The 25,863-nt window shown below is 42.9% G+C and overlaps 1 protein-coding gene and 7 non-coding genes across 8 annotated transcripts in view; 4 read left to right on the plus strand and 4 right to left on the minus strand.

Moving 5' to 3' along the window:
- The window catches only part of LOC132118917 (putative nuclease HARBI1), a gene marked incomplete at its 3' end in the record, with an annotated part of 265,948 nt that overhangs the window by 146,255 nt on the left and 93,830 nt on the right, over positions 1-25,863 (plus strand). The window lies entirely within an intron of this gene.
- On the plus strand, positions 11,936-12,023 carry trnay-gua (transfer RNA tyrosine (anticodon GUA)). Its single transcript is given in 2 exon segments — positions 11,936-11,972; positions 11,988-12,023. It is a non-coding gene; the product is annotated as a tRNA-Tyr (tRNA).
- On the minus strand, positions 12,129-12,200 carry trnae-cuc (transfer RNA glutamic acid (anticodon CUC)). The gene has a single exon. It is a non-coding gene; the product is annotated as a tRNA-Glu (tRNA).
- Positions 12,324-12,396, plus strand: trnar-acg (transfer RNA arginine (anticodon ACG)). The gene has a single exon. It is a non-coding gene; the product is annotated as a tRNA-Arg (tRNA).
- trnae-cuc (transfer RNA glutamic acid (anticodon CUC)) lies at positions 13,641-13,712 on the minus strand. The gene has a single exon. It is a non-coding gene; the product is annotated as a tRNA-Glu (tRNA).
- Positions 15,029-15,100, minus strand: trnae-cuc (transfer RNA glutamic acid (anticodon CUC)). Its single transcript has one exon. It is a non-coding gene; the product is annotated as a tRNA-Glu (tRNA).
- trnae-cuc (transfer RNA glutamic acid (anticodon CUC)) lies at positions 23,807-23,878 on the minus strand. The gene has a single exon. It is a non-coding gene; the product is annotated as a tRNA-Glu (tRNA).
- trnae-uuc (transfer RNA glutamic acid (anticodon UUC)) lies at positions 24,292-24,363 on the plus strand. The gene has a single exon. It is a non-coding gene; the product is annotated as a tRNA-Glu (tRNA).

Genomic DNA, 25,863 nt, shown 5'->3' on the forward strand with positions numbered 1-25,863 from the left:
GAGGTACTAACTATGTATTAATATATAATACACTGAGGTACTATGTATTCATATATAATACACTGAGGTACTATGTATTAATATATTATACACTGAGGTACTATGTACTAATATATAATACACTGAGGTACTATGTATTCATATATAATACACTGAGGTACTATGTATTCATATATTATATGTATTACAGAAATATATAATACACCGAGGTACTATGTATTAATATAGTATACACTGAGGTACTATGTATTAATAAATTATACACTGGCTAAAAATAGCTAGCCTATCATATAACGTTAGATTATACCTCGTACCGCTATATGGCTGAATTATGCATAATGTTAATTAGCCTATAGTATTGGGCACCAGTTTTTACCTGAGGTAAAATAATTTTGTCTGTTCATTGTCTGTTCATTGCATCTGTAATTCAATACATAGGCATAAAACTGTGCCTTTATTAACATTAACATGACGTTTTATGACGTAATATGGGGCTTGTGTTGTTTAAGTGAGCTATAATCGATAATAATCATAATGTGGGCTAATTGTAAGCCTATGTAATCGAAATGGTATGTAATAATCTGATTTTTATGGAGTTATGGCATATTATTATACCCACACACCACAATTCCTCCCAAAATATCAAACTATACCTTGTCCAAAAACACTGAGATGAAATATGTGCTATTTGAAATAAATGTATGAAATTGATTAACTACTCAGTTCTACTGAATAGTCACAAACTTTGTATTTTGCCACACGCTATCTTTTATTGGAAGATGGCTTCCAAGCACAAGAAGCACAGGGCTATGAGTGAGGGTGAATGGATGGCCCGCCTGCGCAGATTTGCCACACAGGGGGTCTGGCCTTCTGAGGAGGGAAACAGACCGGCACCACGCCAGAAGAAATGGCATGACCTGTATCAGAAGGTAAACTTGGGCATGTATATAAACACAGGAAAGCTATGTCATATATAGAAGGAGCAGATAGTTATGATTCACTGTCATATGTTACAGATTGAGAAGTGTCCACTGCAACACAGGGGGCAAATGTCTCTGTTTGGGGGGACACAGACATGTGACTGTGGTTTCCATATGAAAAAGGTATAAGAAGTGTTTCATAAAACTGTGATGTGTTGATGGTGTATTGTGTATTTTTGAATTTAATTTCCTTTTCTGTGAAACTGTAGCCTTCCAGTTTGGCCCCTGTGTCATCCACACCATCCACGTCACCACCTGTAACACCAGGGCAGTCAGGAACAACATCTGGAATGGCACCTTTAAAGCCTACTTTAACTTTGGCATCGGTAAATGCATGTCTTTGCAGATATTTATGTTATCATATGTTATAGCATTTTAAAATGCTTCACATAATGTTACTAATTTCTTTTTGTCAGTTTACAAAGCCACGGTATGGTGGGGCCCATGGTGCAGCTTTAAGGCCAAACCTAGGTGTGGCAAGGACGCATGCAACAAAGGTATATAGTCAAAGAATGACATTTCATTCCATAAAGATAAGCTGAGTTTATCTTATCATTGTTACTGCAATACCTGATAATAATAGATTATTTCATTCAATATTGTAAACTGTGCTCTCTTAACCTTGCAGCCTATTAGCACTTCTGCATTGTCCAGCCCTGCATCTAGGACACCATCTCCTGCTCGCAGTCCCAGGCTGTATATTCAGACCGTCTCCCCCCTGTCTCTTCCTCCTTCTTCTGTCTATGAAGCCACCTCTGCTTCCTGTGCTCCAGGAGCTGCTTCTAGAGTTGTGAGAAACTCTTTAATTTTATCGTTTTCTTCACACTAATATTGTTGGATCACATAAATATGCTACATTTTGAAAAAATATTCCTCATAAGTGGCTTGTAATCATATCTACTGTATGTGTTTGCCTTTTTTAATACATTAGGAAGTGTCAGCCGCTGCCTCCTCTGGGACGTCCTCTGCTCCTCTCACCCCTGTGATCAGCTCCACCTGTGTTCCCTCTGCTGCTCCATCTGTGGCTGGATCCTCTGTTCAACCTGCCGAGGATAGGGTGACCGCTCCAGGTTCCGAATCTGGATGGCTTCCCACAAAGTTGATGAAAACCATACCACCACAGGATCAGAAATGGATTTCAGCAGCTTTGTGGAAGCAACATCGGCTTCGTACTGACCTGAAGCTGTGGTATGATCCACCAGAGCCAGCTCTGATCTATCACCAAGGCCCCGCTCCAGAGCGCTTCTTTACACACAGGCTTCTACTGTGGATGCCATACCACCTCTGGAAGGTCAGGCTGTCCTGTACTGTGTGTGGGAGACAGCTCACAGGCTATGGGGCACACAAGAGAGCCCGTCAGGTTCTGGATGTGGACCAGTACTACCTGATGATCACGGAGACTCTCTGGTGCAGTGGGTGCAAAACGGCCTTAATTTCCTCCAGCAAGGCCATCTTGGACCAGCTGGACTTAGCCCACAGACTGGAATTTAGGCTGATCCTAACTCGAAAGTGAGTATACTGAGACTATTTAGTTTTTGTAACAAATGTTTGTCATTTAAAACACACTTGAGATGAGCTGGTTTTAATGTTTGTGTCTTTCTGTCTCTCTTTCCCTTTGTTTTATTCAGGTATGCCTGTGACATGCGGGTCATAAGGTTCCTGAGGGAGAGGGCCCTGGGCAACAGCCCCTCTCGCTTAGTGAGGCAGCTGCGGGAGAACCACAGCGAGGAGTGGCTGAAGCGTCTTTGCAGATACCTTGGTGCCTGCTCAGACTTCATCTCCCAGCCAAGCCTGCTCCCTGTGAGGTTTCAGGAGCCACCTGAGCCCGAAACTATCCCCTCCCACAGGTGGATGCTGGCTGTTTATGGGCGAGATATCTTGTGCAGGATTGACCACATTAAAGCCAGCATAACGTCCACATATGGCTGCATCCTGAAGATGGACTCCACCAAAAAGGTAACTATTTTTACATTTCAATCAAAAGAATTGAAAATACACCATTAGTAGTAGTACAGTAGTATGTAAGTAATGTTCCATATATAAATAATTTAGCATCACTCACTGTCTTTTCTGTGTGATTACAGATCACAAAGAAGCTGTCAGGGTTTGCAAAGGGGACAGCTTTGTGGCTAACATCTGTCAGCAATGAGGTGGGCCAGATCCTCATTAGTGTTCTGACAGCTCAGGAGGGTCCAGCCCTGGACCGAATGGTAGCTGACCTCATCCGGAGATACACTGATGCGGGTGTGGCTCCGCCTCAGCTCCTCTATGTGGACTGCGACTGCTGTCGGGAGGGCACTGGGCAGACCAAGCTCAAGCAGCGATTTGGTGGGTGGCCAAACTTGGTGGTGAAGCTGGACATCTACCACTTTATGCGGCGACTGGCAGCTGGGTGCACTAAAGATGCACATCCTCTTTACCCCATTTTCATGGCACGCATGTCTTGCTGCATTTTTGAATGGGACAGTGGGGATGTGTCTCTGCTAAGGCAGGCCAAGAGGGAGCAGCTGAAACATGAAGGTGTCCCTGGTATCACCGACACTATGGTGGACCAACGGATCACCAAGGAGGAATTGGCCCTGCACTGCCGAAGGCGGACAAGAGGAGAGCAGCAGACCATTCTGATGATCGAGCACCTCCTCAGCGAGCTGATGGGGGTAAAGGGTCGAGACCTTCTTGGTGTCCCTCTCTTGGACCAGGAGAGGATGCAGCACATCTGGCAAGTCCAGAAAAGGCACGTAAAGTGCATTCAGGATGAACCAGGTGTGCTGCTCTACACACAGACTGGCACCACCACCAAAGATGGTATTGTGCTGCCAAAATACAGATGCGCAAGGGGCTCCACATCACTGGAGTCCTTTCATCTCCACCTGAACAGGTTCATTCCAGGTCAGTATAAATCATTATTCATCAGAAATATTAAGGGTGACACAATGAATGTCTTTCAAATAGCATAGCACAAAAAAAGTAATGTAAGGTTATTGATCTTATCTAAAGGAACAAGCGCCAACAGCTTAAATTTCCAGCTGTACCTCCTGGAAGGTCTGAACAGGTGGAATCAGGACCGTAAAATGGCATCTCTGGCAGGCACACCTCCCTCCCTGTTAAGCTACTCCGGGGACCTGGTGCACTGTGTCAACACCCACAGTGTTAAGGTACTTGGAAGACAGCTTGTACCATCTTTTCAGCCACCATCTGTCTATACTGGTGAGTTTTAGCTTTAAATTGCTTTTTATATTGCATAAAAATAGAATATTTATATTAATTTTCTGAAAACTGATTTCCCTCTACTGTGTTCTCCTGTCTGTCCCAGGTGAACTCATAGGTATAGATTACCTGTACCGTCAAACAGGGCAGGCCATGCAGGACGTGGATCCTGACTCTGAGGCGACAGAACAGATGTTGGAGGATGTGGGCACGGAGGAGGAGTTGGAGGATGAGGGATTCGGAGATGTCAGTTTGGACCTTAACCTGGATCCCACTATTGAGGTGCTGGACCTGTCCCCTGGCTCATCACCCACCACGACCAGCGTAGCCAGCACTCCTGCCTCTGTCCAGACTGGGTCTGCTAACACCACCACAGCAGCACCTAATCAACAACTGGTAACTATTCTTAATAATAACAGTACAAGTAGTATTATTTGTATTGCACTATTATATATATAATATATAATAGTATATATTATATATATAATATAATATATATATATTATATATATAATATATAATATACTTTATTTGTATAGCGCAATGAAAAGAGAAATAGAAACAAACTAAATACATTAATACAATCTAAAGAGTAAATAGATTAATAAAAAAGCAAAGTAAAAAAGATAGATTAAATTCCATAAACATGTTTTTTCCCCCCTTTTTTCCAGTCTTTCAACTGGATGACCAGGGTTCCCTCTGGTCCATCTGCCACGACCACCTACGCCGCCTCTGGTCCATCCTCTGCCACAACCACCCACACCGCCTCTGGTCCATCCGCCACGACCACCTACGCCGCCTCTGGTCCATCCGCCACAACCACCTACGCCGCCTCTGGTCCATCCTCTGCTACAACCACCCACACCGCCTCTGGTCCATCCGCCACGACCACCTACGCCGCCTCTGGTCCATCTGCCACAACCACCTACGCCGCCTCTGGTCCATCCTCTGCCACAACCACCCACACCGCCTCTGGTCCATCCGCCACGACCACCTACGCCGCCTCTGGTCCATCCGCCACAACCACCTACGCCGCCTCTGGTCCATCCGCCACGACCACCTACGCCGCCTCTGGTCCATCCGCCACAACCACCAACGCCGCCTCTGGTCCATCCTCTGCCACGACCACCCACGCCTCCATCCTTCCTCTCCCGACCACTCTCACTGTCGCTGTCGCTGTCGCTGCAGCCACTGCTCCTCCAGCAGTGCAACCAGTGCCTGAGCAACCGCTGGTAAGACTTTTTGTGACAAGTACATTGTGATGGTTGTGTAATATTGTAATATTGTATCTTTTTAACATTGATTTACTCTTATATTTTACCAGGCTGTGGATGAGCGCAGTGTACCAGGGATAGAGAAAGTGGACAACCTGGCAGGCTACTTGGTGGGGCTTAGGGTGGAAACTGGGCAAACTCTGAGCCACCAGCAGGCCAGTACCATCATTGTCCTATGGCAAAGCCTGCTTCCGTATGACCAGCAGAGAGTGGCGTACGCTGCCCGGCACCAGGTGCGTCTTACAACAGGACGCTTCAGGTGCTCAAAAACCAAGCCTGAATTCACGCCTGGTGTGGACAGTATGACCCGTTGTGTCCTTGGGTCAACAGGATCCCCTGCCCAGTGGCCAGACTGTTGCCGCCTGGTAGAGTCTATCTTTGTTAAACTGTGTGATATTCACAGGAGCCCCAAAAAATTGGGAAATTTTCTTCAGGGTGTTAACTTGCCAGCCCCCATTCCTATTGCTGCTAGGCCTCTCCCACCTGGACAGATTCGCCCCACTGCAGCACCCCTACAGCCTGGTCCCCAACACCGCTACCACTTGCCTGAAAGCACAGTGGGAAAGGCAGTGGACAAGCGAAAGTCTGCAGTTCCAGCTACGCACCCCCCTCCTCCAAAAGTTTTCCAGCCAAGGCAGTTGTTCCCTGCTGATTCTGCCCCTTTACCTGTTGTCCCCAACCCCAGTCCTGCATTTGCCCCCATTGTCCAAACACCTGTTTCTGCTCCTTCACCTGTCATCCCCAACCCCAGTCCTGCCTTTGGCCCGTTTGTGTTTTTGTGTCCAGCTCCAGTTCCTGCCGTCCGGCAGATTGCTCCTGCTGGCCCCATTCCCTCCCCACCACCTGCTCGGAGGCCCTACGTCCGCACTGTGGACAAAAACAAGTGCAGTGTGTGCCACCAGCCCCGCAACAAAGATACTGGCCACAGCCAGTATTATGGCCACATTTACTGTCCCCAGACTGCTGTTATGCCACTTGACCAGTGGATGGAGGAGATGAAGAAGAAGAGGGCAGATAAAAAAAAAATAATTTGTTTATTTCAAAATGCTACATGTGTGTGTGCGTGTGTGTGTACGCCTCCGTTAGGGTCATTTGTTCACCCTCCATGAAGCTAATTTGTTCATTTGCTTTTTAAATTTGTTCATTTACCCCATATGAGACTATGTAAGCTTAAAGCTTTTTTGTTTGTATATAGTCCACAACCTGTTATATACTGTGTGTGTGTGTGTGTGTGTGTGTGTGTGTGTGTGTGTGTGTGTGTGTGTGTGTGTGTGTGTGTGTGTGTGTGTGCGTGCGTGCGCGCGTGTGTATGCTTGTGAGGGTGTGTTTATGTGAGAGAGAAGGAGGTGTTTGTAAATAAAAAAATAAAAAGAACTTTATTTCTACAACAGTATCCTTTGGCTTTTTTCTATCAAACCTATCTGGAAAACTTTTTACAAACTCACACAGATATTAAAATTACAAGAAAGGGACATAATGGTATTCCAGACAGATCCACAGGGTGTGAGAAGTGAGTGTCAGAAACATTTCTTTGATATAAAGGTTTATTATTATTATAAGCAGTAATAGTATCACATTCTTATTTTTATTCTTATTGCAACAAAGCATTAAAATTACAAGAAAGGGACAGAACTGTATAGCAGACAGGTCCACGGGATGTGAGAAGTGATTGGTAGAAACATTTCTTTGATATAAAGGTTTATTATTATTTATTATATGCAGTAGTAGTATCAAATTCTTATTTTAATTATTTGTATTGCAACAAAGCATTAAAATTACAAGAAAGGGACAGAATTGTAAAAACAATAAAATAAACATATGAAACCATTTGAAATTCCATATCATCATATGATATCGCAATATGATATATATGACCTTGGATAGATATGATATGACCTTGGATTCACAATCGAATTTCATCATAGAACGAATTAGATTGACAGATCCTTCTTGGCCAATGACGATACCACAATAATGTAAAGACCAATCGCGAATCAGCATTCATACTGTGGCGCGCAATTTGATACAGAGCATCTTCAACAGTAAGCAAAAATAAATATAGTTCAGTTAGAAAAAGAGTAATTTAAAAAAGATATTAAAGATTCTTATATTCAATGGTGAAATAATAAAACAAATAATACATTTCAAGAAATACATGTCATTCACGTCAGTGATTTGCCCATGAAATATATAAAAAGGCAATTTTCTATAATATATGAATACCGATCTACCAAAAATCACACAGAAGTGTGAAAGGTGGGTTTACCTTTTCCCTTTCCCTTCCCTTTCCTTTCCTTTTTCTTTTTTTCCTTCTCTTTTTCTTTCTTTTTCCTTCTTCCCCTTCTTCCCCTTCTTTTTCCTTCTCCCCCTCCTCAAACAGACTATTGTTCCCCAGCTTTAGCTCACCTGGTAGAGCGGAGGACTGTAGGTTGGAGTGTTGGCAATCCTTAGGTCGCTGGTTCGACTCTGGCTCGAAGGAGGTCTTTTTTTCAAGTGCTCACCATTTTTTTGGTTTGGAGCTGGCTTTCTCGCAGCTGTTAGCAGAGCTTGAATTCGCAGTCCACAATTGGAAGCCAAAAGAGCTTTCCCTGACCGGAAATCGAACCCGGGCCGCGGCAGTGAGAGCGCCGAATTCTAACCACTAGACCACCAGGGAGGGGCTGGTGGGCTGGTGGGCTGGTGGGCTTACTTCCTGAAAACAAGGTGAGAATAAGCAGACAGCAATGCTTGCCACTGTCACATCTAAAACCAACAACTCTGTAGCAATCAGGGGTCTTTACAATTCGTGGGCCATTGGCGCAATGGATAACGCGTCTGACTACGGATCAGAAGATTCTAGGTTCGACTCCTGGCTGGCTCCCTCTGTGCTAGTCTTTCTCCGGCTTATTTTGTTGTTGTGTTTTTTTTCTCTTCTCCAAAATCCAGAAGAAAAGGCAAATCTTCAGGCATTCTTCTTTTTTTCCAAAAAAGACATATTCTGCACACCCTTTCCGATGTCTAGGGAAGACACGGACATGCTTCGGTATTGCCGTTCGTCTCACAAGCACTCCGACAAGCTCGGCGATTATAGGGGAAATAAACTGCAGGCTGGCAGCCAGTTGATATTCGAATGAACAATTTCATCGCTACTCTGTAACTGCTTCATTACTTTGAAGGGTATAATGCCATGTGGTTTTAATGTCATGGGCTTGCCATTTTGAAGCCTTATCACTAATTGCCACCTGGACATTTAGAATAAATTGTAATCTGCATTAAACTGAACGAGCGAATAATCAGCAACTTTGCGGATTAAAAATTGGTCTCACTTTCATTATTAACCTCACAATGTCATTTTTGTACTTTGACAGACCGATGATAGTCAGATTTTCATCTAGATAACGGTTGCAATGTGTGTTTTCAGATGCATGACACAAGTATTTTCACCTGGACAAGAGCTTATTTACCAGTTCAAGGTATCAATTCAGCAATCACAGGAATCTGCCTAAATAAACTGAACTCCCGGGCTAAGTAAAAAAACAGGATTCCTGGTTTTCCCCAGGCGGCCCAGGTTTGACTCCCGGTATGGGAACGCATGCTCCTTTTTGATTCCCTCCTCAAAAATCCAGCACATCTTCCTGCACCAGAAGTGACTTTTTGGCCAGCAGTAGAGCTACAAGACCGTGATATGTCGAGGTTCTGTCTAACACTTCGCCCCTTCGATAGCTCAGCTGGTAGAGCGGAGGACTGTAGGTTGAAGTGTTGGCAATCCTTAGGTCGCTGGCTCGAAGGAGGTGTTTTTTTCAAGTGCTCACCATTTTTTTGGTTTGGAGCTGGCTTTCTCGCAGCTGTTAGCAGAGCTTGAATTCACAGTCCACAATTGGAAGCCAAAAGAGCTTTCCCTGACCGGCAATCGAACCCGGGCCGTGGCAGTGAGAGCGCCGAATTCTAACCACTAGACCACCAGGGAGGGGCTGGTGGGCTGGTGGGCTTACTTCCTGAAAACAAGGTGAGAATAAGCAGACAGCAATGCTTGCCACTGTCACATCTAAAACCAACAACTCTGTAGCAATCAGGGGACTTTAAAATTGGTGGGCCATTGGCGCAATGGATAACGTGTCTGACTACGAATCAGAAGATTCTAGGTTCGACTCCTGGCTGGCTCCCTCTGTGCTAGTTTTTCTCCGGCTTATTTTGTTGTTGTGTTTTTTTTCTCTTCTCCAAAATCCAGAAGAAAAGGCAAATCTTCAGGCATTCTTCTTTTTTTCCAAAAAAAAACATATTCTGCACACCCTTTCCGATGTCTAGGGAAGACACGGACATGCTTCGGTATTGCCGTTCGTCTCACAAGCACTCCGACAAGCTCGGCGATTATAGGGGAAATAAACTGCAGGCTGGCAGCCAGTTGATTTTCGAATGAACAATTTCATCGCTACTCTGTAACTGCTTCATTACTTTGAAGGGTATAATGCCATGTGGTTTTGATGTCATGGGCTTGCCATTTTGAAGCCTTATCACTAATTGCCACCTGGACATTTAGAATAAATTGTAATCTGCATTAAACTGAACGAGCGAATAATCAGCAACTTTGCGGATTAAAAATTGGTCTCACTTTCATTATTAACCTCACAATGTCATTTTTGTACTTTGACAGACCGATGATAGTCAGATTTTCATCTAGATAACGGTTGCAATGTGTGTTTTCAGATGCATGACACAAGTATTTTCACCTGGACAAGAGCTTATTTACCAGTTCAAGGTATCAATTCAGCAATCACAGGAATCTGCCCAAATAAACTGAACTCCCGGGCTAAGTAAAAAAACAGGATTCCTGGTTTTCACCCAGGCGGCCCAGGTTTGACTCCCGGTATGGGAACGCATGCTCCTTTTTGATTCCCTCCTCAAAAATCCAGCACATCTTCCTGCACCAGAAGTGACTTTTTGGCCAGCAGTAGAGCTACAAGACCGTGATATGTCGAGGTTCTGTCTAACACTTTGCCCCTTCGATAGCTCAGCTGGTAGAGCGGAGGACTGTAGGTTGGAGTGTTGGCAATCCTTAGGTCGCTGGTTCGAAGGAGGTCTTTTTTTCAAGTGCTCACCATTTTTTTGGTTTGGAGCTGGCTTTCTCGCAGCTGTTAGCAGAGCTTGAATTCGCAGTCCACAATTGGAAGCCAAAAGAGCTTTCCCTGACCGGGAATCGAACCTGGGCCACGGCGGTGAGAGTGCCGAATTCTAACCACTAGACCACCAGGGAGGGGCTGGTGGGCTGGTGGGCTTACTTCCTGAAAACAAGGTGAGAATAAGCAGACAGCAATGCTTGCCACTGTCACATCTAAAACCAACAACTCTGTAGCAATCAGGGGTCTTTACAATTGGTGGGCCATTGGCGCAATGGATAACGTGTCTGACTACGGATCAGAAGATTCTAGGTTCGACTCCTGGCTGGCTCCCTCTGTGCTAGTTTTTCTCCGGCTTATTTTGTTGTTGTGTTTTTTTCTCTTCTCCAAAATCCAGAAGAAAAGGCAAATCTTCAGGCATTCTTCTTTTTTTCCAAAAAAGACATATTCTGCACACACTTTCCGATGTCTAGGGAAGACACGGACATGCTTCGGTATTGCCGTTCATCTCACAAGCACTCCGACAAGCTCGGCGATTATAGGGGAAATAAACTGCAGGCTGGCAGCCAGTTGATTTTCGAATGAACAATTTCATCGCTACTCTGTAACTGCTTCATTACTTTGAAGGGTATAATGCCATGTGGTTTTGATGTCATGGGCTTGCCATTTTGAAGCCTTATCACTAATTGCCACCTGGACATTTAGAATAAGTTGTAAACTGAGTTAAACTGAAGGAGCGAATAATCAGCAACTTTGCCGATTAAAAATTGGTCTCACTTTCATTGTTACCCTCACAATGTCATTTTTGTACCTTGACAGAGTGACAATAGACAGTTTTTCTTCTAGATCGCGTTTGCTGTGTGCGTTTTCAAATGGATGACACAAGTATTTTCACCTGGAAAAGAGCTTAATTACCAGTTCGAGGTATCCATTCAGCAATCACAGGAATCTGCCCAAATAAACTGAACTCCCGGGGTGAGTAAAAAAAAACAGATCCCTTGAATGCATGCAACACTATATAATTCAGAAAACCGTCCTTTTGGATAATTCTTGTTTTGCCAAATTATTATCACATTGTTACAGTCGCAGACCTAAAGCAACAGGCCACTACAAGATCCTGCGTCCACACTGACCACATGTATGGAAAGTGCGCCAGAAGCCAATGGCCAGTTTAAGGTTTCCAAATCCTATATGGTCTAGCGCTTAGGATTCCTGGTTTTCACCCAGGCGGCCCAGGTTTGACTCCCGGTATGGGAACGCATGCTCCTTTTTGATTCCCTCCTCAAAAATCCAGCACATCTTCCTGCACCAGAAGTGACTTTTTGGCCAGCAGTCGAGCTACAAGACCGTGATATGTCGAGGTTCTTTCTCACACTTTGCCCCTTTGATAGCTCAGCTGGTAGAGCGGAGGACTGTAGGTTGGAGTGTTGGCAATCCTTAGGTCGCTGGTTCGACTCCGGCTCGAAGGAGGTCATTTTTTCAAGTGCTCACCATTTTTTTGGTTTGGAGCTGGCCTTCTCACAACTGTTAGCAGAGCTAGAATTCGCAGTCCACAATTGGAAGCCAAAAGAGCTTTCCCTGACCGGGAATCGAACCCAGGCGGCGGCAGTGAGAGCACCAAATCCTAACCACTAGACCACCAGGGAGGGGCTGGTGGGTTGGTGGGCTTACCTCCTGAAAACAAGGTGGGAATAAGCAGACAGCAATGCTTGCCACTTTCACATCTAAAACCAACAACTCTGTAGCAATCAGGGGTCTTTACTATTGGTGGGCCAGTGGCGCAATGGATAACGTGTCTGACTACGGATCAGAAGATTCTAGGTTTGACTCCTGGCTGGCTCGCTCTGTGCTTGTTTTTCTCCGGCTTATTTTGTTGTTGTGTTTTTTTTCTCTTCTCCAAAATACAGAAGAAAAGGCAAATCTTCAGGCATTCTTCTTTTTTTCCAAAAAAAGACATATTCTGCACACCCTTTTCGATGTCTAGGGAAGACACGGACATGCTTCGGTATTGCCATTCGTCTCACAAGCACTCCGACAAGCTCGGCGATTATAGGGGAAATAAACTGCAGGCTGGCAGCCAGTTGATTTTCGAATGAACAATTTCATCGCTACTCTGTAACTGCTTCATTACTTTGAAGGGTATAATGCCATGTCGTTTTGATGTCATGGGCTTGCCATTTTGAAGCCTTATCACTAATTGCCACCTGGACATTTAGAATAAGTTGGAAACTGAGTTAAACTGAAGGAGCGAATAATCAGCAACTTTGCCGATTAAAAATTGGTCTCACTTTCATTGTTACCCTCACAATGTCATTTTTGTATCTTGACAGAGTGACAATAGGCAGTTTTTCCTCTAGATAACGGTTGCCGTGTGTTTTTTCAAATGGATGACACAAGTATTTTCACCTGGAAAAGAGCTTAATTACCAGTTCGAGGTATCAATTCAGCAATCACAGGAATCTGCCCAAATAAACTGAACTCCCGGGGTGAGTAAAAAAAACAGATCCCTTGAATGCATACAACACTATATAATTCAGAAAACCGTCCTTTTGGATAATTCTTTTTTTGCCAAATTATTATCACATTGTTACAGTCGCAGACCTAAAGCAACAGGCCACTACAAGATCCTGCGCCCACACTGACCACATGTATGGAAAGTGCGCCAGAAGCCAATGGCCAGTTTAAGGTTTCCAAATCCCATATGGTCTAGCGCTTAGGATTCCTGGTTTTCACCCAGGCGGCCCAGGTTTGACTCCCGGTATGGGAACGCATGCTCCTTTTTGATTCCCTCCTCAAAAATCCAGCACATCTTCCTGCACCAGAAGTGACTTTTTGGCCAGCAGTAGAGCTACAAGACCGTGATATGTCAAGGTTCTGTCTCACACTTTGCCCCTTTGATAGCTCAGCTGGTAAAGCGGAGGACTGTAGGTTGGAGTGTTGGCATTCCTTAGGTTGCTGGTTTGACTCCGGCTCGAAGGAGGTCATTTTTTCAAGTGCTCACCATTTTTTTTTTGTTTGGAGCTGGCTTTCTCGCAGCTGTTAGCAGATCTAGAATTCGCAGTCCACAATTGGAAGCCAAAAGAGCTTTCCCTGACCGGGAATCGAACCAGGGCCACGGCGGTGAGAGCACCGAATCCTAACCACTAGACCACCAGGGAGGGGCTGGTGGGTTGGTGGGTTTACCTCCTGAAAACAAGGTGAGAATGAGCAGACAGCAATGCTTGCCACTGGCACATCTAAAACCAACAACTCTGTAGCAATCAGGGGTCTTTACTATTGGTGGGCCAGTGGCGCAATGGATAACGTGTCTGACTACGGATCAGAAGATTCTAGCTTCGACTCCTGGCTGGCTCGCTCTGTGCTTGTTTTTCTCCGGCTTATTTTGTTGTTGTGTTTTTTTTCTCTTCTCCAAAATCCAGAAGAAAAGGCAAATCTTCAGGCATTCTTCTTTTTTTCCAAAAAAGACATATTCTGCACACCCTTTCCGATGTCTAGGGAAGACACGGACATGCTTCGGTATTGCCATTCGTCTCACAAGCACTCCGACAAGCTCGGCGATTATCGGGGAAATAAACTGCAGACTGGCAGCCAGTTGATTTTCGAATGAACTATTTCATCGCTACTCTGTAACTGCTTCATTACTTTGAAGGGTGTAATGCCATGTTGTTTTGATGTCAAGGGCTTGCCATTTTGAAGCCTTATCACTAATTGCCACCTGGACATTGAGAATAAATTGTAATCTGCATTAAACTGAATGAGCAAATAATCAGCAACTTTGCGTATAAAAAATTGGTCTCACTTTCATTATTAACTTCACAATATGTCAATTTTGTACCTTGACAGACCGATGATAGGCAGATTTTCATCTTGCAATGTGTGTTTTCAGATGCATGACACAAGTATTTTCACCTGGACAAGAGCTTAATTACCAGTTCAAGGTTTCAATTCAGCAATCACAGGAATCTGCCCAAAAAAACTGAACCCCCGGGGTGAGTAAAAAAAACAGATCCCTTGAATGCATACAACACTATATAATTCAGAAAACCGTCCTTTTGGATAATTCTTGTTTTGCCAAATTATTATCACATTGTTACAGTCGCAGACCTAAAGCAACAGGCCACTACAAGATCCTGCTCCCACACTGACCACATGTATGGAAAGTGCGCCACTGGCCAGTTTAAGGTGTCCAAATCCCATATGGTCTAGCGGTTAGGATTCCTGGTTTTCACCCTGGCGGCCCGGGTTTGACTCCCGTTATGGGAACGCATGCTTCTTTTTGCTTCCCTCCTCAAAATTCCAGCACATCTTCCTGCACCAGGTTGGAGTGCTGGCAATCCTTAGGTCGCTGGTTCGACTCCGGCTCGAAGGAGGTCTTTTTTTCAAGTGCTCACCATTTTTTTGGTTTGGAGCTGGCTTTCTCGCAGCTGTTAGCAGAGCTTGAATTCGCAGTCCAAAATTGGGAGCCAAAAGAGCTTTCCCTGACCGGGAATCGAACCCGGGCCGCGGCGGTGAGAGCACAGAATCCTAACCACTAGACCACCAGGGAGGGACTGGTGGGCTGGTGGGCTGGTAGGCTTACCTCCTGATAACAAGGTGAGAATAAACAGACAGCAATGCTTGCCACTGTCACATCTAAAACCAACAACTCTGTAGCAATCGGGAGTCTCTACTATCGGTGGGCCAGTGGCGCAATGGATAATGTGTCTGACTACGGATCAGAAGATTCTAGGTTCGACTCCTGGCTGGCTTGCTCTGTGCTTGTTTTTCTCCGGCTTATTTTGTTGTTGTGTTTTTTTTTTCTTCTTCAAAATCTAGAAGTAAAGGCAAATCTCCAGACATTCTTCTTTTTTTTCCAAAAAAGACATGTTCTGCACACCCATTCCGATGTCTAGGGGAGACACGGACATGCTTCGGTATCGCCATTCGTATGTCAATTTTGGACCTTGACAGACCGACGATAGAAAGTTTTTCATCCAGATAACGGTTGCAATGTGTGTTTTCAGATGCATGACACAAGTATTTTTTTTCAGCTGTATAGCTACAGAACCCTGATAGATTGAGGTTCCGATGTCTATGGGTCGCGTAACATGCTTCGGTATTGCCATTCATCACACAAGCACTCCGACATGCTCGGCGATTAAAGGGGAAATAAACTGTTTGGTGTCGTCTGCCAGTTCTCCGAAGAATCACACTCAGTCAGGGATTTTTCTCTCAGAAGAAAAGACTTCATTTTACAGAAAATAAAGCCGAGAGTCCTTGCAAGGAGATCTCCAGAATGTTATTTGGTATCTCCTTATATACATTAAATGGGGCAGTTCCACATAGTCAAACTTTTCCTTATGATTACAATTTTAATACCTCCCTGGAGAGGAGAGGCCCCCTGCTTGATTTATTCTAAACAAAGGCCCTGTATGTATGTCTGACCATATGTTTCTCCTCAGTTTTGTACATTCCAGCACGTAGCTTTCTATTACCTATAAGATTATAATGGAGTAATAACTAGCAACAAAAATGGCTAGATTCACATTGATTATATACTTGTTTAATTAAAATCTTACTAATAAAAATCTTCCACATATTCTCCCCTTTGAGACTTAATAAGTCTCACATTTTTCTTATCCAGAGTGCTACTTCATAATCCAGTCATATTAGTTACACTACCTAGTGACTAAATAAGTCACATTGTATTATCACCAGTGACTAGATTATGAAATTCCACTCTGAGGGATTACTGGACCAAACATCTCTCTCCTTTTTTGACGAGGAGGGAGTAAAAGATCCAGTCTCTCTATTTCCTTCTGTAATAGTAGACAATGTTATAAGCGTGAGCGTGCAATTGGTTCAGCATTTGCCTGTGGTTATCACAGTTATGTATAAAAGGCATAAAATACATACATTACATCACTAATGGAATATCACAAGATTATAAAAGTTGATTACATTGTCACTTTTGTTCAAAGGTTGTAAAGTCAATGGAAGGGAAGTCAGGTTGCTTTCTATCGGTTGAGTTTGAGTCTGCATTATGAGATGCATTAGGCATAGGATGGTCTTCAGACATGTTGTCAGACTTATTCTCTGTCCTCTCCAGTTTGTCTGACAGGAGGAAAGAAGCTCCTTGTGTACCTTTTTTAGGGAGCTCTCGTCAGTTTGCACTTCATCATGTGTCTCTGATTTTTCCTCATTGCTCTCTCCTGCATTGTCTAGTTGACTGTTTTCCTTTCTTTCTGCCCTTCCTGTGGGAACTCTAGTACAGTGGTTTAGATGATACCAGGTTGTGCTTCCTTCCACTTGGACTGCTGTTGGAGTAGCTCTCACCACTGTGTAGGGTCCTTCTCTCCTGGGCTCATTCCATTTTCTCCGGAATACCCTCAGATAAACTTGATCCCCTGGAACAACTGGACAGGCAGTCTCCGATTCCTCTCTGGGCTCTTTTCTTTTTTCCTGTAAATAGATAGCTTTATGTATGGCAGTTAATTTCTTCATATAAGAACGAAGTTCCATTTGTAATTGTTCTAGACGGGGTCCTTTATAAGGACCTCTACAATATGGCACAGGCATGGGTCGACCCGTAAGCATTTCATGCGGTGTTAAATGCGTGTTCCTGTTAGTTTGCATGCGATAACTCATTAGTGCGAGCGGTAATGCATCAATCCAATTAAGTTTAGTACTTTCACATATTTTGGCCTTGATAACTCCATTAACCCTCTCCACTGACCCTTGTGATTGAGGTCTATAAACGCATCCTAGTCTCTGTTTTATTCTTAATTGTTGCAATACTTGTTTCACACTTTTTTGTATGAATGCTGACCCATTATCTGAACTTATTTCTGATGGAATTCCAAATCTAGGAATTACCTCTCTTGTTAGAAATTTTATCACCGTTCCTGCTCCTAGATCTGCGGATGGTACTGCCTCCACCCATCTGCTAAACCTGTCTATGATAACCAGCATGTATCTTTTGCCTTGTACACGCTTTATCATATCCACATAATCGCATACAAGATGTTTAAAGGGGCCTTCAGGTGTTGGAATATGACCTATTGGTGTCACTATGCCTTTTCTTACATTGTATTTAGCACATACTTCACATGTGGACAAAAATTCATCCACCATTGCATATAAATAAGGAGACCAATATCCTTGCTGTTATATTAATTTTTCTTACCACTTCTCCCCTTGCACAATGGTCAAAACCATGTGCATCTGTAATAAAAATATTCAACAGTGAAGTAGGTGCAACAATGTGTCCTTCATGTGTACGCCAGATGTCCTGTGAGTCTTTTTTAGCTCCACTTTGATGCCACATTGATTGTTCATAAGGACCTGCTTGTTGTTGAATTCGAATAATGTCATCCAATTGAGGATGAGGTTCGATAAGCACAACAGGTGATAATACTGCTACCTGACATCCTGAAGCATTTTTAGCTTCTAAATCTGCTGCATTGTTTCCTTTAATGACATAGTCATTTCACTTCTTGTGTGCTTGACATTTGATTGTTGCTAGTCGTTTTGGTAGCATCATAACAGAAATCAATTGCCCTATTTGTTCACTATGTTGGATGGGAGTCCCATCACTCTTTTTGAAACCTCTTTGTTTCCACACTGCTCCGAATAGATGACATACACCATGAGCATATGCTGAATCTGTAAAAATGTTAGCAGTTTGTCCTTTTGCTAACTGACATGCAGTTGTGAGAGCTTTTAATTCTGCTAATTGAGCAGAGCATGGCTGTACACAATGTTGTGATATTACAGATTCATATTCTTTTTTGTTTTTCTTCACTACTGAATATCCTGTATGATTTCCTTCGTGATCCCTAAAGCTAGAACCATCTACGAAGTAAGTAACTTCTGCTTCAGAAATAGGTGTTGATTCAAGATCTGGTCGTAATCTAGTAAATGCCAAGGACTCATTCACAAACTCATGAGGTTCTCCTTCAAAAGCCAAAGGAATTAATTCAGCTGGATTAACTGTCTGGCATCTTTTAATGGTAACATCTGGATATGTGAGTAATGAGGAGTAGGCTAGAATTCGAGCTTGTGTCAGAACAAATTTCCCTTGTTCTATCAATTCCACAACTTTGTGATGGGTATATATAGTCACTGGGTACCCCATAGTTATTGTGGATGCTTTTTCATAAGCATAATACACTGCAGCTAAACCTTGTTGGTAACATGGTGGATATCCCTGGGCTACATTGTCTAACTTTGTGCTGTAGTGTGCTATAGGCTGTTTTTTCCTTCCACTACAGGTCTCTTGCATCAATACAGCTGATGCATAACCATCAACTCTATTTGCCACATATAGATGAAACATTTTATCATATTCTGCCATTCCCAGGGCAGGGGCCTGTTGTAATTCTTTTTATATTGCTTCAAATGCTAGTAAGGCATCTGTGTTCCATTTTAATGGATTGCTTAAATGTTGTAATCCTGCTTGTTTCATCATTTCTCTCAAAGGCCCTGTCTTTACTGCATAGTCTTCTATCCAGTCTGCACTAAAGCCAGTCATTCCTAAAAAAGTCATCATTTGTCCTACTGTCTGAGGTAACAGTGTTTTACTTATACCTTCTAACTGAGCTGGAGCTATAGCTCGTGTGCCAAATGCAATTAATCTTCCCAAGTATTCCACTTAAGGCTGGCAATATTGCAATTTGTTTTTAGACACCTTGTGTCCTCCTTGTGTTAATTTTGTCAACACCTTAATTGAATCTTTGTGACATTGTTCTAGTGTGGTAGAACAGATAATTAAATCATCCATGTATTGTAAGAGTGTACCGTCTATTACGAGGTCTTCTAAATCAGCCTTAAGAATCTTGTTGAATATATGTGGTGAATGTTTATATCCCTGGGGAATTCTAGAATATGTATATTGTTTATTTGAAAATGAAAATGCAAATAGATATCTACTCTCTTCTGCAAGTGGTACACTGAAGTAGGCAGAGCAAAGATCAATTACAGTAAAGTATTTGGCATCAGGAGGGACATTTGTCAGTAAAGTGTGCGGGTTTGGTACTTCAGCTGGCATATCTTCCGTTATTTCATTTATTGTTCATAAATCATGAACAAGTCGCCATCTGTTTTTGTCTGATTTGATTACAGGCATAATTGTAGTGTTACAGTAACTAGTAGTTTTATCAATACTCCTGCCTTCACTAAGCCTTCAATTGTGTCTTTTATTCCTGCTTCAGCATCTGCCCGTAAAGGATATTGTGCTTTTCTAGGTAGACGTGCATTTGGCTTAAGTTGAACTCTTACTGGATTTGCTGATTTTATTAATCCAATATCTGTGTCATGCTGAGACCATAGTTCAGTTGGTACCTGACACTCCATTTCCTTAAATAATTCAGTCTCAGTTGTGTTTATTAACTCAGATGCTGTACTCATCTGTCTCTCTTTCTTTTGGCTGATAACTACTTCCTGTGGAATTCCCAGCAAACTGGTTGCACACAAAATTTTGATGTAATTTTTGTCAGCTGAATGAAAAATTAATGGGTTTTCTGTTGATTCCCATTTGCTTTGTTCTGCCCTTTTCATCATTGGTCCTAAATCTTTTGCTTCCCAACTTTTTCCTACATATACTGCAATATGCGGGACAGAGTTATTTACATTGAACCATTTTTTGACAAATTCACCTTCTGGTATGTTTAAAGCTGCTCCCTGTTTACCTATGATGATGTACTGGGAGACTATCTCAATCCGCTGTCCTTTTGTTTTTTTGCCATTTCTGTTCTATATTTTCATACCTTTCTTGATCATACATCATTGTGCAATGAAATTCAGACTTTGATAGCTGTGCTTCAGGTATCTGTGCTTCAATAAACTTTTCCCATTTATTGACTGTCTGTCTCACATCTTGTTCTATCTGTCCTATCCAATAAACATTTGCTTTTGGCTCTGCAACCATCATTTGTGTTTCTGTTCCTATTGCATCAATATATATTCCTTCTGGAGAACACCAAATTTGTAGTCCTAATTTACATAATGCATCTCTTCCTAACAAATTAATAGGAGTTTGATTTGATACCAGAATGGGCATTGTTATACTTTGATCTTTTGTTTGTAGACACACTGGAGCTGTTATGGGTATCAGTTGCATTTTTCCCGAGAATCCTATTGTCTTTGCAAATTTTCCAGACATGGGGAGATGTGAAGCATATTTCAAATTAATGCAAGTTAGATTTGCGCCCGTATCAATCATCATCGGAATATCTTTTCCCTCTATTTTAATCTGCATAATAGGCTCTTGATCAGCTTTTGTTGATAAAATTGGAAGCTGACTCTCCCCTTTAGGATTCTCTGGGCACCCCTAATAGCCTGGATTGGGACCTCCCCAAGGGTTTACTAGACCCTGCACTGGACCCTGACTAGGCTGTTGCCAGCTCACCTCCCTTCCACCCTGAGGTTGCTGTGGCCATTGACGAGTTGGACAGTCAGCTTTATTGTGCCCGGGCTATCCTCAGCCCCAGCACAGACTTGGAGGCATGCTTCTGCCTCTGCCTCTGCCTCTGCCTCTGCCTCTTTGACCTTGCTGTATGGGGTTTTTTCTCCATCCCATCTGTCCTGGCTGTTGAGTATAAACATTTATTATGGGCACAGAGTTCAAGTGTTCATTTGGAGGGACTGCTGTAAGTGGGCTTGACTGAAGAGTTGGTTGTGGAGCAATTACTGGAGGCATTATAGTCATTTGTTCGGCTGCTGCATTGGTTACTGAAGCTTGAATATTTTTCTTATTTTTCTTTGTGAATTCTTCAAGCTGTAATTGAGTTAGTTTACGTTGTAACTCTTTCTCTTGACTCATGAGTTTTTGTTCATTTTTTTCTGTGTTGTTCCACTGCATGAGACACATGGTCGCAAAACTCTTTGTGTGTTTTAGAAGTTAAACCGACCACATCCTCCAGCTTGCTTTTTACTGCTGGCGGCATAGCATCAATCACAGCTTGCCTAAACAATGTTGCCATTAATGGGTCTCCCTCGGGATCCCCCTCAGTTTCTTGTTTCCACCTTTTCAACTGTTTCTGTACATATGTGGTTGGATTCTCTGCATCCCCGATTTCTTCTCCCTTCAGTGATTTAGGATTCAGTCTGATCGGATACTCCGCACGCAATGCCTGCCATACTGCTGGGCGGAATGCATCAAAAACAATCCCATCCATATTATGAGAGTTCACTGCTCTGTTTAGAGTCGTTCTAAGGAGAATTTCATCCATCTTTGTCCCTCCAATAATTCTAGCCAGTAGAGCTTTGACATCACCTACTGATAATAGCTTTCCTGTTGTTTCGTCCTCAAACATTCGAATAAATTTGCCCGCGCCCTCATTTATATCAGGAAGGCGAGTGACAAGCCCCTCAAGGTCCTGTGAAGCCCAGGGGACATACTGTCCCTGCTAACCCTTGATAAAAATTGGGAGCTGTGCGGCCAGTGGTCTAAGTGTCCCTTTTTCTCTGCCCTGTTCCCATTTACCGTTATCAAATAACTCCTCTGCCTGATTCTCATCCTCACTACATAGAATAACTTACTCTTTCCTCTCTCCAACTTATTTACCTCTTGTATCTTTTTCCCTGATTCTCTAATTTTCTCCTCCATTTCTTCTTCCATAGCTTGTACTTGTGCTACAATATCGCTATCTTTCCTTTTCTTTTTTTCTAATCCTTCCTCAAACCAGGTTTTATCTACCTGATTAGCTTTCATTTGTTCTAATGCAGTACGTGCTTGCCTGTAACAATCAAGATGCAAACTTTCTGCAACTTCCTTTCTGGGTTACCTCTGTGTTTTTACAGCTTGTTCCTCTCTATCATCCATCTCTATCTGCCCTTCTAACTCTAGTTCTCCTGTTACTTCCACTGTTCCCTTGAGTATTGGGAACTCTCCTTGTACTGGCAAATAGGGGGGAGGCTCTGAAAATAACTTTTCTTTTCTCATGTTATCTTTCTCTGCCCCCTTCAGGATTTTCCTAGCCTGTTTTAGACTTTTCAACATATCCTCACCTTCTTTTTTAAACAGAGCAATTACTTCTTTCTCTTTTTCCCTCTTTGTTTCTCTTTTTTCTCTTTTCATATTGATGCTTTTAGTTTTATAGTTTTTTTATCAGAGTTTCCATTTCCTCACACAATGCCACATCAAATGTCCCTTCCTTTGGCCATTTTGTCATCATATTTTTTGTTCTCTTCTGCCGTTTTTTTTAGATTTTGTTTATTTGCTCTTTAAACAGTGGATATTTTAATCCAATTATTTCCACTGGTGTGGCTGCCATATCTTTATTTATATTATTACCCTCAAAAATCAACTTTTTAGTTTTATATAGTAACTTGGTTACAATCTCTTCTTTTCCATTTCACTTAATTTAACTATTTTTCCTTTTTCCAATTTCACCCTACTTTTTATTCTTTATTGTGTGTCATACCTCTTTGAATTTAGTTTTTTTATTTTGTCTCATGCATTTACACTTTTTTATATTATTTGACTGTCTATTTTATTTGCTCTATTTTATTATCACTTTTTAGATAACAATTTCTAACCATAATTCTTTATTTTTTACTTCTCTTTCCTTTTTTGTCCACCCCTGTAATACAACTTTAATGTAGACACTTCATCCCTTGCTCCCACTCCCACTGCACTGGGCTCAAAGAATTTTCTCCCCTTTCACACAAGCATCCAAATGCAAAAACCTATTATATATCTTGATTCAAACTTTATTGATACTATTTTCCTAAACTCATTCACACTTTCTACACTCTTTATTGAGCCAGAGTGCTTATTCTTGCATACTTTCTCCCTTTATCTAAGGGATAATCAGTCATTAATTGTCCTTTTATTATCAAGGCTCATCATACATTCATCCCTCTCAAGTGGATCTGGGTTGAGTCCAATTCTGCCAAGTCACACCGAAGTGACGGTCCAGGAACGGTGCTCAACCCTTACCCACCCAAGACGGAATTTATTTGTTCATACATTCATCATCGTTCACACATTCATTCGTCCGGACACAGTTACATCCACACAACAAAACACCGCTCTTCCTAGAGCATCCTTAAGGGCCCACCCGTTCAGACCTTTGAGACTTTTCACTTTATACTTTCTCAAAGCGGTATCCGTGGGGCTTTTCCTCGCGAATCCTTAACTAATCTGCTTCTCCGTTTAACACTGTCCTGCCTAGGCCCAGCTCTCCTTTTTTTTTGGTTTGGAGCTGGCTTTCTCGCAGCTGTTAGCAGAGCTAGAATTCGCAGTCCACAATTGGAAGCCAAAAGAGCTTTCCCTGACCGGGAATCGAACCCAGGCCGCGGCGGTGAGAGCGCCGAATCCTAACCACTAGACTACCAGCGAGGGGCTGGTGGGTTGGTGGGCTTACCTCCTGAAAACAAGGTGAGAATAAGCAGACAGCAATGCTTGCCACTGTCACATCTAAATCCAACAACTCTGTAGCAATCAGGGGTCTTTACTATTGGTGGGCCAGTGGCGCAATGGATAACGCGTCTGACTACGGATCAGAAGATTCTAGGTTCACTGGAATCTGCCCCAAAAAACTGAACCCCCGGGGTGAGTAAAAAACAGATCCCTTGAATGCATACAACACTATATAAATTAGAAAACCGTCCTTTTGGATAATTCTTGTTTTGCCAAATTATTATCACATTGTTACAGTCGCAGCCCTAAAGCAACAGGCCACTACAAGATCCTGCGCCCACACTGACCACATGTACGGAAAGTGCGCCAATGGCCAGTTTAAGGTGTCCAAATCCCATATGGTCTAGCGGTTAGGATTCCTGGTTTTCACCCAGGCGGCCCGGGTTCGACTCCCGGTATGGGAACGCATGCTCCTTTTTGCTTCCCTCCTCAAAAATCCAGCACATCTTCCTGCACCAGACGTCGAGGTTCTGTATAACACTTTTCCCCTTCAATAGCTCAGCTGGTAGAGTGGAGGACTGTAGGTTGGAGTGTTGGCAATCCTTAGCTTGCCACCGTCTCATCTAAAACCAACAACTCTGTAGCAATCAGGGGTCTTTACTAGCGGTGGGCCAGTGGCGCAATGGATAATACGTCTCACTATGGATCAGAAGATTCTAGGTTCGACTCCTGGCTGGCTTGCTCTGTGCTTATTTTTCTCCAGCTTATTTTGTTGTTGTGTTTTTTTTCTTCTCCAAAATCCAGAAGGAAAGGCAAATCTTCAGACTTTCTTCTTTTTTTCCAAAAAAGACATATTCTGCACACCTTTTCCGTTGTCTAGGGAAGACACGGACATGCTTCCGTATTGTCATTCGTCTCACAAGCCCTCCGACAAGCTCGGCGATTAAAGGGGAAATAAACTGCAGGCTGGCAGCCAGTTGATTTTCGAATGAACAATTTCATCGCTACTCTGTAACTGCTTCATTACTTTGAAGGGTGTAATGCCATGTTGTTTTGATGTCACGGGCTTGCCATTTTGAAGCCTTATCACTAATTGCCACCTGGACATTGAGAATAAATTGTAATCTGCATTAAACTGAACGAGCGAATAATCAGCAACTTTGCGGATTAAAAATTCGTCTCACTTTCATTATTAACCTCACAATATGTCAATTTTGTACTTTGACAGACCGATGATAGTCAGATTTTCATCTAGATAACGGTTGCAATGTGTGTTTTCAGATGCATGACACAAGTATTTTCACCTGGACAAGAGCTTAATTACCAGTTCAAGGTATCAATTCAGCAATCACAGGAATCTGCCCAAAAAAACTGAACTCCCGGGGTGAGTAAAAAAAACAGATCCCTTGAATGCATACAACACTATATAATTCAGAAAACCGTCCTTTTGGATAATTCTTGTTTTGCCAAATTATTATCACATTGTTACAGTCGCAGACCTAAAGCAACAGGCCACTACAAGATCCTGCGCCCACACTGACCACATGTATGGAAAGTGCGCCAGAAGCCAATGGCCAGTTTAAGGTTTCCAAATCCCATATGGTCTAGCGCTTAGGATTCCTGGTTTTCACCCAGGCGGCCCAGGTTTGACTCCCGGTATGGGAACGCATGCTCCTTTTTGATTCCCTCGTCAAAAATCCAGCACATCTTCCTGCACCAGAAGTGACTTTTTGGCCAGCAGTAGAGCTACAAGACCGTGATATGTCGAGGTTCTGTCTAACACTTTGCCCCTTCTATAGCTCAGCTGGTAGAGCGGAGGACTGTAGGTTGGAGTGTTGGCAATCCTAAGGTCGCTGGTTCGACTCCGGCTCGAAGGAGGTCTTTTTTTCAAGTGCTCACCATTTTTTTGGTTTGGAGCTGGCTTTCTCGCAGCTGTTAGCAGAGCTTGAATTCGCAGTCCACAA

The sequence above is a fragment of the Carassius carassius genome, chromosome 38, assembly GCF_963082965.1.
Source record: "Carassius carassius chromosome 38, fCarCar2.1, whole genome shotgun sequence".
Taxonomy (NCBI): domain Eukaryota; kingdom Metazoa; phylum Chordata; class Actinopteri; order Cypriniformes; family Cyprinidae; genus Carassius; species Carassius carassius.